The 12,197-nt window shown below is 47.0% G+C and overlaps 1 non-coding gene across 1 annotated transcript; it reads right to left on the bottom strand.

The window, feature by feature from the left end:
• Positions 1-1,835: 1,835 nt before the first annotated feature.
• On the bottom strand, positions 1,836-1,908 carry trnaf-gaa (transfer RNA phenylalanine (anticodon GAA)). Its single transcript has one exon. It is a non-coding gene; the product is annotated as a tRNA-Phe (tRNA).
• Between the last annotated feature and the right edge of the window lie 10,289 nt (positions 1,909-12,197).

The raw sequence follows: 12,197 nt of genomic DNA on the forward strand, positions 1-12,197 counted from the left end.
CCAAGGAGAAGCAGCGATTTACTTGCACTTCTTTCAATTTTGTATACTTTAATTGCTGCTCCTGATGTGGTGTCCTTGATACTGAGGAGACCAAACACAGGCTGGGTGTGCGCTTTGTGGAAGGTGCCTGGCCAATCGGTAAGCATGACCCTAAGCCTTCTGCTGCTTGTCAATCCAATTCCCCACCTTGCTTTCATTTTCTTTACCCAGTTTAGTCCTCGTCCTGCAGCAGTGTTCGAATGAAATTCAAGGCAAGCACCTCATCTTTCAACTCAACACTCCACAACTTTCTGGACCCAACCTTGAGTTCAAGGATTCTTGATCGTAACCTCTGCCGCCATTTTAGTTTGTGTGTGTTATATTTTTAGCTGGTTTGTATATTTTCTCATTTCTTTTTTGTCCCCTTTACGCAGCAGGACTGGAAATTCCCGCCTGCAGTCAAAGATCCGTCAACTTTCCTGTCCTGCCTGCGATGACCCCTGCAGCAGGCGGGACTGGATAACTCTGCCCATTTTAAAATTTCTTTTCTTTACCCATTATCGCTTCCCTTTGGCTTTTGTACCATGAAAGCCTTTGGTCATTTTTATCTCTCCAGCCCTCTACCCTATCGCAGACCTCCCCTTTTCACATCTTCCCCCTCCCCCTTCCATTTGCTTCACACCTATTATGTTTCTAACTTTTCCCAGTTTTGATGAAAGGTCCCGATCTGAAACCTCTGCTCCCCTCTCCACAGGTGCTGCCGGAGTGTTTCCAGAGTTTTCTGTTTTTATTTCTGATTTCCAGCAGCTCGGGTATTTTGCCTTTGGCTGGGGCTCCCCTTCCCGGGGATCTTGAAGACACGAGCTTCCCTTTCTTTCCCCAGCTCACTCAGCAGTGTTCTCACCTCCGTGTCAGAAAGAGGCCTGTTTGAGCTTAACCACAGGAGTTTCAGCATCCAAAGCGACAACGCAATGAAATAACCTCCTCCAGCCCTACAAGATCACTGCACTGCTCCAAATTTTGTCCTCTTGTACCTCCCTGATTTTCCCTTGCTCTGCCGCTACTTTCAGGAGCCTAGCCCCTAGGCTCTGGGATTCCCTCCCAAAACCTTTCCTTCTCATTAACTCTCTCTCCTCCTTCAAGACGCAACGCAAAACCTACCTTCGTACCCAAACTTTAGGTCATCTATCCAATTTTTTTTTTTAAAATTCTCTCGTGGGATGTGAGTGCATCACTGCCAAAGCCAGCATTCGCTGCCCATCCCCAATTGCCCTTGAGAAGGTGGTGGTGAGCCAGTTTCTTGAATGGCTACAGTCCATGAGGTGTAACTCTTTTGAGTCAACCAAGTAAACTAAATTAGGGATAAAGTAAAAGGCAGCCCCTTAAAGGGAAACTGCAAAAACAAAGACAAACTTTAAAGGAAACTTGCAAACGTTAAACCAAAATGTGATTAACAGGGTCAATAAAACACTCCAGTCCCCGCAGTGCCCACTGGGCACGGAAGGCCTTGACAGTGCCGACAGACACCGCGTGCTCTCTCTCCAGGGACACCCGACCGCAAACATAGCTGTGGGTTGGATGACCCCCACTCGATCACCCGCTGCCTGGACCTGTTAATGGCCAACTTGGCCAGGCCCAGGGGTAGGTTCACGAGGAGGTCCTCCTCCCTCTCCGTACAGGTGCCCTTAGATCCGGAGTGTGAGACTGAAGTGCAAACAAAACAACAGTGAAAGGTTTTTCAAATAACTGAAAAGGGAGTGCAGCCTACAACACCCTATATATACATGGTCCACAGACTCACAAGGCAAATATAGTGAGAATCTGGAGATGCTCAAGCGAGTGGACTTGCAGTTCTGTGCTGAAACTCGGGATTGAACCAGGGACCTTTAGATCTTCAGTCTAATGCGCACTCAACTGAGCTATTTCAGCTGAAGCTTTTTTTACGCCCACATTACTGTTAGGGATTTTGACCCAGCGACAGTGAAGGAACGGCGATATATTTCCAAGTCCGGATGGTGAGTGGCTTGGAGGGGAACTTCCAGGTGGTGGTGTTCCCATGTGTCTGCTGCCCTTGCCCTCCTAGATGGGAATGGTCTTGGGTTTGGAATGTGCTGCCTAAGGAGCCTTGGTGAGTTTTTGCAGTGCATCTTGTCGATGGCACACACTGTGTCCACTGTGCATCGGTGATGGAGGGAGTGAATGATTGTGGATGGGGTGCCAATGAAGCGGGCTGCTTTGTCCTGATGGCTTTTTAAAAATTCATTCATGGGATGTGGGCATCACTGGCTAGGCCAGCATTTATTTACCATCCCTAATTGTCCTTGTTCAGAGAGCATTTAAGAGTCAACCACATTGCTGTGGACCTGGAGTCACATGTAGGCCAGACCAGGTAAGGACAGCAGACTTTTTTACCTAAAGGACATTAGTGAACTAGATGGATTTTTTGGACAACTGACAATGGTTTCATGGTTATAAACTAGATTTCCATTGAATTCAAATCTGCTATGATGGGATTCAAACCCTGGATCCCAGAAATACCAGTCCAGAGTCAATACTGCTTTGCCACCACCTCCCCAGGTCTCAAGCTTCTTGAGTGTTGTTGGAGCTGCACTCATCCAGACAAGTGGAGAGTATTGCATTACACTCCTAACCTTTGCGTTGTAGATGGTGGACAGGCTTTGGGGGATTCAGCATTGGTACTGCCAATGACCGTTTCCAACAAGAGAATCTAAACATTGCCCCTTGAAGTTCAATGGCATTACCATCACTGAGCCTCTGACTATCAACATCCTGGGGGTTACCATTGACTAGAAACTGAACTGGACTAGCCATATAAATACTGTGGCTACAAGAACAGGTCAGGAGCTAGGACGCTTTGACGAGTAACTCACCTCCTGACTCCCCAAAGCCTGTCCACCATCTACAAGGCACAAGCCAGGAATGTGATGGAATACTCCCCACTAGCCTGGATGAGTGCAGCTCCCACAACACTCAAGAACTGTCCAGGACAAAGCAGTATGTACCATATACAAGATGCACTGCAGGAATTCACCAAGGCTCCTTAGACAGCACCTTCCAAACCCACGACCACTACCATCTAGAAGGACAAGGGCAGCATATAGATGGGAACATCAGCATCTGGAAGTTCCCTTCCAAGCCACCCATCATCTGGCTTGGAAATATATCGGCATTCCTTAACGTTCGCTGAGTCAAAATTCTGGAATTCCCTCCCTAACAGCACTGTGAGTGTACCTGCACCACATGGACTGCAGCGGTTCAAGGAGGAAGCTCATCACCACCTTCTCAAGGGCAACTAGGGATGGGCAATAAATGCTGGCCTAGCCAGCGAAGCCCACATCCCATGAATGAATAATTTAAAAAAATTAATGTCAAGGAGCGATGGTTAAATTCTCTCTTATTGGATATGGTCATTTCCCAGCACTTGTGTGGCGCGAATGATTCTTGCCACTTGTCAGCCCAAGCCTGGATATTGACCAGGTCTTGCTTTATTTGGACATGGACTGCTTCAGTATTTGAGGACTCGCAAATAGTGCAAAACATTGTGCAATCATCAGTGAAATCCACACTTCTGACCTTATGATGGAAGGAAGGTCATTGATGAAGCAGCTGAAGATGGTTGGGCTGAGGACACTACCCTGAGGAACTCCTGCAGTGATGTCCTGGAACTGAGCTGATTGGCCTCCAACAACCACAACCAACTTTTTTTGTGCTAGATATGACTCCAACCATGGAGAATTTCCCCCCTGATTCCCATTGACTCCAGTTTTGCTAGGGTTCCTTGTTGCCACACTCGGTCAAAAGTTGCCTTGATATCATGGGCAGTCACTCTCACCTCACCTCGGGAGTTCAGCTCTTTTGTCCATGTTTGAACCAAGGCTGTAATGAGGTCTGGAGCTGTGTAATCCTCCCAAAACCCAAGCTGAGCATCAACGAACAGGTTATTGCTAAGAAAATGCCGCCTGATAGCACTGTTGGTGACCCCTTCCATGACTTTACTGATGATCGACAGTAGACTGTTGGGGCGGTAATTGGCCGGGTTGGATTTGTCGTGTTTTTTGTGTACAGGACATACCTGGGCAATTTTCCATATTGCTGGGTAGATGCCAGTGTTGTCATAGTACCGGAACAGCTTGGCTAGGGGCACAGCAAGTTCTGGAACATAAGTCTTCAGTACTAGTGCCAGACTATTGTCAGAGCCCATAGCCTTTGCACTATCCAGTGCCTTCAGCCATTTCATGATATCACGTGGAGTGAATCAAATTGGCTGATGGCTGACATCTGTGATACAGGAGACCTTCGGAGGAGGCCGAGATGGATCATCCACTCGGCACTTCTGGCTGAATATTGTTGCAAATGCTTCAGCCTTATCTTTTGCGCTTATGTGTTGGGCTCCCCCATCATTAAGGATGGGGATATTTGTGGACTTTCCTCCTCCAGTGAGTTGTTTAATTGTCCACCACCATTCGCTGGATGTGGCAGGACTGCAGAGCTTAGATCTGATCCGTTGGCAGTGGAATTGCTTAGCTCTATCTATCGCTTGCTGCTTATGTTGTCTGGCTTGCAAGTAGTCCTGTGTTGTAGCTTCACCAGGTTGACGCCTCATTTTTAGATATGCCTAGTGCTGCTCCTGGCATGCCCTCCTGCACTCTTCGTTGAACCAGGGTTGATCCTGTCTTGGTAGTAATGGTCGACAGGGGGATATGCCAGGCCATGAGGTTACAGATTGTGGTCGGATGCAATTCTGCTGCTGCTGATGGCCCACAGCGCCTAATGGATGCCTAGTCTTGAATTGCGAAATATGTTCGAAATCTATCCCATTTAGCACAGTGGTGGTGCTACACAACACGATGGAGGGTATCCTCAATGTGAAGCCGGGACTTGCTCTCCACAAGGACTGTGCTGTGGTCACTCCTACCAATACTGTCATGGACAGATGCATCTGTGGCAGGCAGGTTGGTGAGGATAAGGTCAAGTAGTTTTTTCTCTCCTGTTGTTATATTTCCTTAAATGGATCAGTGCCAAGGGATGTTAGCTCATTGTTCTGTGCAGCAGCTCAGAATGTTTCACTACATTCAAGCTGACGTATAAATGCAAGTTTTGTTTGTTGCATCCACAGAGATGCTGTCCTCTTGATGAAACAAATAGCCCAAGATGTCAGGGGATGCAAGATACCCCGACACTGTTAAAATAAGTGTTTAACCAACATTCCCCACCTGGTTAAACGATGCAGAATGACCACTATACTTGCTTATACAACAAGTGCAAGATAAGAAATCTGAGTGCCAGTGACTGAGCACCATACTTTAGGAGTCAGGTGGGGTTTTAACGTCCCGCCCAATATCACACACATTGAGTTCAATGCCTCAGTGTTGTGTAAATCTGATCTTCCGCCCAATTCCATGGGCTTCCTGCTCAGTAAGTTGGGTTAAAATGACCATTACAGCCCCTCCCCCGGCAAGCCCGAGTGGTTTTGAAAAGCTGCAAGGACTTGATCAGCTGAACAGCAATAATCTGATGAAGGGCTGATGCATTGCTCGGGGAATATGACATGTCCAGGTAAATTCAGTGATGCTGTGCTCCCAGTGCAGACCCTGCCTCGGTGAGAAGAGAGTTGGAGGATTTTGTGCCACATTTCTGTCCTAGCTCTTACCTGCACTCCCATTAGCATGATTCAGTACTGAGACCAAAGCCTCTACCTGCCCTGGAAGTTCTTGATGGGACAATGAAGAGGGTGTTTTACTCTATATCAAGACCACATCTCAAGTAAAGCCAGGACAAGTACAGCACGGTTAGATACAAAATAAAGTTCCCTTACACTGCCTCATCAAACACTCCCAGGGCAGGTACAGCACAGGTTAGACACAGAGTAAAGCTCCCTCTACACTGTCCTATCAAACCATAAGACTATAAGAGCATAAGCTGTAGGAGCAGAAGTAAGCCATTTGGCCCATCAAGTCTGCTTCACTATTCAATGAGATCATGGCTGATCTGGTAATCCTCAACTCCACTTTCCTGCCTTGTCCCCATAACCCTTGATTCCCTTACCGATTAAACATCTGCCTGTCTCAGCCTTGAATAGGTACAGCACAGTTTGGATACAGATTAAAGTTCCCTCTACACCGTCCCATCAAACACTCCCAGGACAGGTACAGCACAGGTTAGATACATAGTAAAGCTTCCTCTACACTGTCCCATCCAACATTCTCAGGGCAACTACGGTACAGGTTAGATACAGAATAAAGATCTTTCTACACTGTCATTTCAAACACTCCCAGGGCAGGTACAGCACAAGTTAACCACAGAATGGGTTGTGGGGACATAGAATGCCATATTAAAAATGATGGTGTAAGCAGAATCCATAAAAGCTTTTGAACAGGAATGTGGTAAAACATTTGAAGAAGAAATAAAGCTGAAGGTTATGGGGACAGGACAGAGCAGGCAAAGGCTGTATGGTGCTCAGTTCTTCCCACAGAGCTAATGTGTACATGTCAGACCAAATGTGGTCCCCGTGTTCTGTAAGGTGCCCTGATTGTATTCGGAGTCATGTCCTTCAGATAAGGACAGTAGAGTGGAGCAGTGCTTAGCATGGGTGCAGTTGTGGTGATGGGGTGGGAGTGGGTATACACCTGATTGGCAGAGGTTATGCGGAGTTAAATTGGGGAGCTGGTAGACACAATGATATGGCAGCGACAAGCACTCAACATCTTTCAGGATAGACAGCAAATGCAGGAGAAACACCGCCCAATACTCAAAACTACTCTGCTGGGATATTCTAAGCGAGTTAAACAGGAAGATGGATGGAGGCAATTTAACAGGGACTGATAACAGGAAGGCCTTGACTTTCCATCAATGCCATGTTGCTTTTATTAAACCTCTCAGAACATTACTGTTGAACAAGGTCAAATTCTAGGGGATAAGAAGAGCAGAGACAGAAAAACAATTGACTTTTTTGTTAGATATTTTCCCCCTAAGTGACTATTCCCACTGCGGACTGGAAAAACAGAAGCTGCCCTCTACAAATAGAGTTATTTTTTCCCCCCTCCCCCATCATTCTTTCAAGATAATTTTCCAGGCTTGTCCATTCAGTGTCATTTTATCATCCTTTCCCTGACACTCCTTGTAAGTTTTTTTTTCAAATATTTATCGCCTTTCTCTGATAAGAAGTATAGTAGACTCCACTTTCACTGCTATTTCTGGCCTGGAAGTGAATGATTTGGGACAGAGGGAGCTTTACTCTGTATCTAACCCCGTGCTGTATCTGCCCTGGGAGTGTTTGATGGGGACAGCATAGAGGGAGCTTTACTCTGTATCTAACCCTGTGCTGTACCTGCCCTGGGAGTGTTTGATGGAGACAGTGTAGAGGGAGCTTTACTGTGTATCTAACCCTGTGCTGTACCTGCCCTGGGAGTGTTTGATGGGGACAGCATAGAGGGAGCTTTGCTCTGTATCTAACCCCTTGATGTACCTGCCCTGAGAATGTTTGATGGGATAGTGTAGGTGGAGCTTTACTCTGTATCTAACCTTATGCTGTGCTTGCCCTGGGAGTGTTTGATGGGGACAGTGTAGAGGGAGCTTTACTCTGTATCTAACCCCGTGCTGTACCTGCCCTGGGAGTGTTTGATGGGGACAGTATAGAGGGAGCTTTTCTCTGTACCTAACCCCGTGCTGTAACTGTCCTGGGAGTGTTTGATGGGACAGTGTAGAGGGAGCTTTAGGGTGGAGTTTTCCACTCCCATTGGTTGTGGGCGTGTTTGGCGGCATGAGAGGACAATATGGGGATCTGGTCTGTTTCACGTGACTGCATAATTTATGAGGCGGGAAGGGGACGATATGGCACGAAAACCCACCATTGCGGCCGGCGGGTAAAACATTCTTTTTCACGCCGGCTACCACACACAGTGCAATTCTGGGACAATTCCACCCCCAATCTGTATCTAATCCGTGCTGGACTTGCCCTAGGATTGTTTGATGGGGTCAGTGTAGAGACAGCTTTGCTCTGTATCTAACCCATGCTGTGCCAATGTGAAGGAAAAGTGTTCCGTTTCCTGGCAATAAGATTAGTCATCATGACAAGTATAAAAACACAATAAAAATCTAAAGTGGAGTATGTCGAAGTCTGCTATAAATTGCGGTAGATTGTATTGTATGGCCTGCAGAAAAATAGATTTAAGCATATCCGGAAGATTGATTTTTAATTACAGATATAGAACTAAATAGATCTTTAAGTGTGATAAGTTTTCTCAAATACTGGAAGCAAAGAGCTGTAGGCATAATAGCTGTCAATGCAGCAGGAAGCCAATCATATATATTGATCACTTGTCACCTCTAACATTGAGGAGTCAATGACTGGAACATGTGAATTCTTCATGCCTCCACTCGGAATGAAATTTGGTGGAGGGGGGAATTGTCTGTTGCAAGAGATCTATGGCTGGACCATGAGGTGTGGATTCTGTGCTTGAATGTGGGTTTCGCGAAGGAGAATAAACAGTGAAGGAAAGGTGTTGGCGCTCAGTGAATTGGCCTTGCAAAGGTGAGGCTACCCTTGCAGAATTGACTGGTAGTCAATACCACCGGGCGGGTACTTAATGGAGGTGACGGGAGTCTTGCCCGCTGGCTGGAGAGCCGTTGAGGGCCCCAGGTTGGCTCCTTTTGAACAGACCCACCACGCTTATTGTCAATTGGGCACTTAACTGGGCGGAGGCGGGCCTTCCCCGAGGCCAAGGGCCTCTGGGCGGGAAGACCCGCCCGCTGAGAGCTGCTAGCCAATCAGTGCCGAGTGCTCTTCGCTGCTTGGCTGCTATGGAGGCGGTGGCTACCGCCGGTACCACACCCGCCCAAGGCCCAGGGTTGCCCAGGCATAGGTGATGGATGACGGGAGGGGGTTTGCGGGGTGGCTGGGGGTGAGGCAAGTGCAGCGGGACGGTTCTCAGCAGTGCCTGTTCCCTTGATCAGGCACTAAGTGCCTTTGAACAAAGCCAGGCAGGGTTTACTTTTCAGGCTGCCTGTGTGGCAAGACGCCCGCCCAGCGCTGGGTGAATAACAGCAGTGGTGGGATGAGGCCCTTGAGTGGGCATTTATTCCCCACGTATGGGTCTGATTTGGCGGTGGGGCAAGAAGGCCGTCCATGCACCTTCCTGACCAGGACATAATTGGGGCGGGAAGGTGGTCGAGTCTCCGACTGTCACCCTCCCGCCTGATTAAATGCCACCCTCCACCCACCGCCCCCACCCCCTCTACCCCAAACAACCCCGCCATGTAACTCACCATGGGGAAGAGGATTAAATTCTGCCCAGCATGGTTACCATTTTGGTGTCAAATCAGAAACCGGCTCAGTTTTTAAACTCCACCTTCACCGATTTTTGGAACAAGGCTCTGCCAATCATCAGCCTCCAAGCAAAGGCCTGAGAACGTTGGGAGAGAGGAAAGGAGTGAATATGCGTGCGTGTCTGGGAATTGTGTGCGTGGAGCGAAGGGACATGTTATCCTGGTCCAGCAATGTCTCAGATGTAAAATTCTTATCCAGATGTTCCAATCTACTAGTAGTCCATTTCCCCACCCACCCCAACTCCCTTTCTCTGTATCCTCCTCCAACCCTCCAAGATTTCAGCATGCCTCTAATTCTAGCTTCTTGTCCACCCCATTTCCTTTTCCCAACCATTGGTAGTCTTTCTTTCAGCTGTCCAGGCCATAAGCTCTGGAATTTATTTCCTAAACCTCTCCGCCTCTCTCTTCTTCAAGAGGCTTTTAAGACCAAGCTTTTAGTTTCCTTTCATTGCAAGGGGAATGGACTATAAAAGTAGGGATGTTATACAGTTGTACTGGGTGTTGGTGAGACCACGTCTGGAGTACTGTGTACTGTTTTGGTCTGCTTATTTAAGAAAGGAAATTAATGCATTGAAAACAGTTCAGAGAAGGTTCACTTGACTAATACCTGGACTGTCTTATGTGGAAAGGGTGGACAGGTTGGGCCTGTATCCATAGAACCATAGAACACTACAGCACAGAAAACAGGCCATTCGGCCCTTCTAGTCTGTGCCGAAATATTATTCCGCTAGTCCCATTGACCTGCACCTAGTCCATAACCCTCCAGACCTCTCCCATCCATGTATCTATCTAATTTATTCTTAAAACTTAAGAGTGAGCCCGCATTTACCACGTCAGATGTTAGCTCGTTCCACACTCTCACCACTCTCTGGGTGAAGAAGTTCCCCCTAATGTTCCCCCTAAACCTTTCCCCTTTCACCCTAAAGCTATGTCCTCTCGTGTTTATTTCTCCTAATCTAAGTGGAAAGAGCCTACTCGCATTTACTCTGTCTATACCCCTCACAATTTTGTAAACTTCTATCAAATCCCCCCTCATTCTTCTACGCTCCAAGGAATAAAATCCTAACCTGTTTAATCTTTCCCTGTAACTCAACTCCTTAAGACCCAGTAACATCCTAGTAAATCTTCTCTGCACTCTCTCAATCTTACTGATATCCTTCCTGGAGTTAGGCGACCAGAACTGTGCACAATACTCCAAAGTTGGCCTCACCAATGTCTTATACAACCTCACCATAACATCCCAACTCCTATACTCAATACTTTGATTTATGAAGGCCAGTATGCCAAAAGCTTTCTTTACAACCCTGTCTACCTGTGACGCCACTTTCAGGGAATTATGTATCTGAACTCCCAGATCCCTTTGTTCCTCCGCACTCCTCAGTGCCCTACCATTTACTGTGTATGTCCTACCTTGGTTTGACCTTCCAAAATGTAACACCTCACACTTTTCCGCATTAAATTCCATCTGCCATTTTCTGGCCCATTTTTCCATTGGAGTTTAGAAGAATGAGGGGCGATCTTATTGAAACATGTAGGACCCTGAGGGGGCTTGACAGGGTGGATGCTGAAAGGATGTTTCCCCTTTTGGGAGAGACTAGATTTAGGGGACACAGTTTAAAAATAAGGGGTCTCTCATTTAAGACAGAGATGAGAAGAACTTTTTCTCTCAGAGATTCATGAGTCCTTGGAATTCTTTTCCCTAGAGAGCGGTAGACAGGGTCAATGAATATTTTTAAGGCAGAGGTAGATAGATTCTTGACTAAAAGGGAGTCAAAGGTCATTGGGATAGGCAGAATGTGAATTTGAGGCCACAATCAGATTAGTCATGATCTTATTGAATGGCAGAGCAGGCTTGGGGGGAGGGCGCAAATGACCTACATCTGCTCCTAATTTGTATGTATGCATGTTCTTCATGCAGCGCTGTGTCATGTATTTCCTGTGAAGCACCATGGGATGGTTTGCTCATTTAAAGGTGCAATATAATTGTGAGTTACTGTTGTGATGAGCCTCCAGGCTTTGACTGTAGCAGCCACTCTATAGGAGACCCTCACATTACAGGAAGTGGAGCGGAGGCTGCATTGAGGCTAGCAACCCAGCCATTGCTCTCATCGGCTCTGAAAATGTTTCCTTTTCAAGTATTTTTCTTTAATTTGTTTATGGGATTGGGTGTCGCTGGCTAGGCCAGCATTTATTGACCATCCCTAATTGCCCGCTGAGAGCTGAGTGGCTCAGAGGGCATTTAAGAGTCAATCACATTGTTGTGGGTCTGGAGTCACATGTAGGCCAGACCGGGTAATGACAGCAGATTTCCTTCTCTAAAGGATATTAGTGAGCCAGACGGGTTTTTACAACAATCGACAATGGTTACATGGTCATCATTAGACTTATAGTTCCATTGAAATCAAATTCCAGATTTTTAAAGTTGAATTCTAATTTCACCATCCATCATGCCAAGATTTGAACCTAGATCCCCACAGCATTACCCTAGGTCTATGGATTACTAGTCCAGTAACAATACCACTACACCACCACCTCCCTTAAATCCAAACCCATTTCGAAAGCCACTAGTGAATCTGTTTCCGCCACCCTTTCAAACTGCGCTCGCCAGATCATAGCAACTCGCTGCATTTAAAAAAAAACTCCCCTCACCCCCGACTCTTGGTGCTGACCCACCCAGCAGTTTCTCCTCCTTTACTCTGTAAGCACCCCTTCAGGTGTTTGAACGCCCCTGTTAAATCGCCCCCATCAATCTCGTGTGACTATTCTCTCTCGTCACGTCTCAGAGAACTCACAGCAGCTGTTGACTTGCGTTTTGGAGTGCCCAGCGCTAGCAGAAAGGAATGGAGGTGACTTGAACTGAGCAGAGGAGTGTT

Source organism: Cetorhinus maximus, chromosome 21 (genome assembly GCF_964194155.1).
Source record: "Cetorhinus maximus chromosome 21, sCetMax3.hap1.1, whole genome shotgun sequence".
NCBI lineage: Eukaryota > Metazoa > Chordata > Chondrichthyes > Lamniformes > Cetorhinidae > Cetorhinus > Cetorhinus maximus.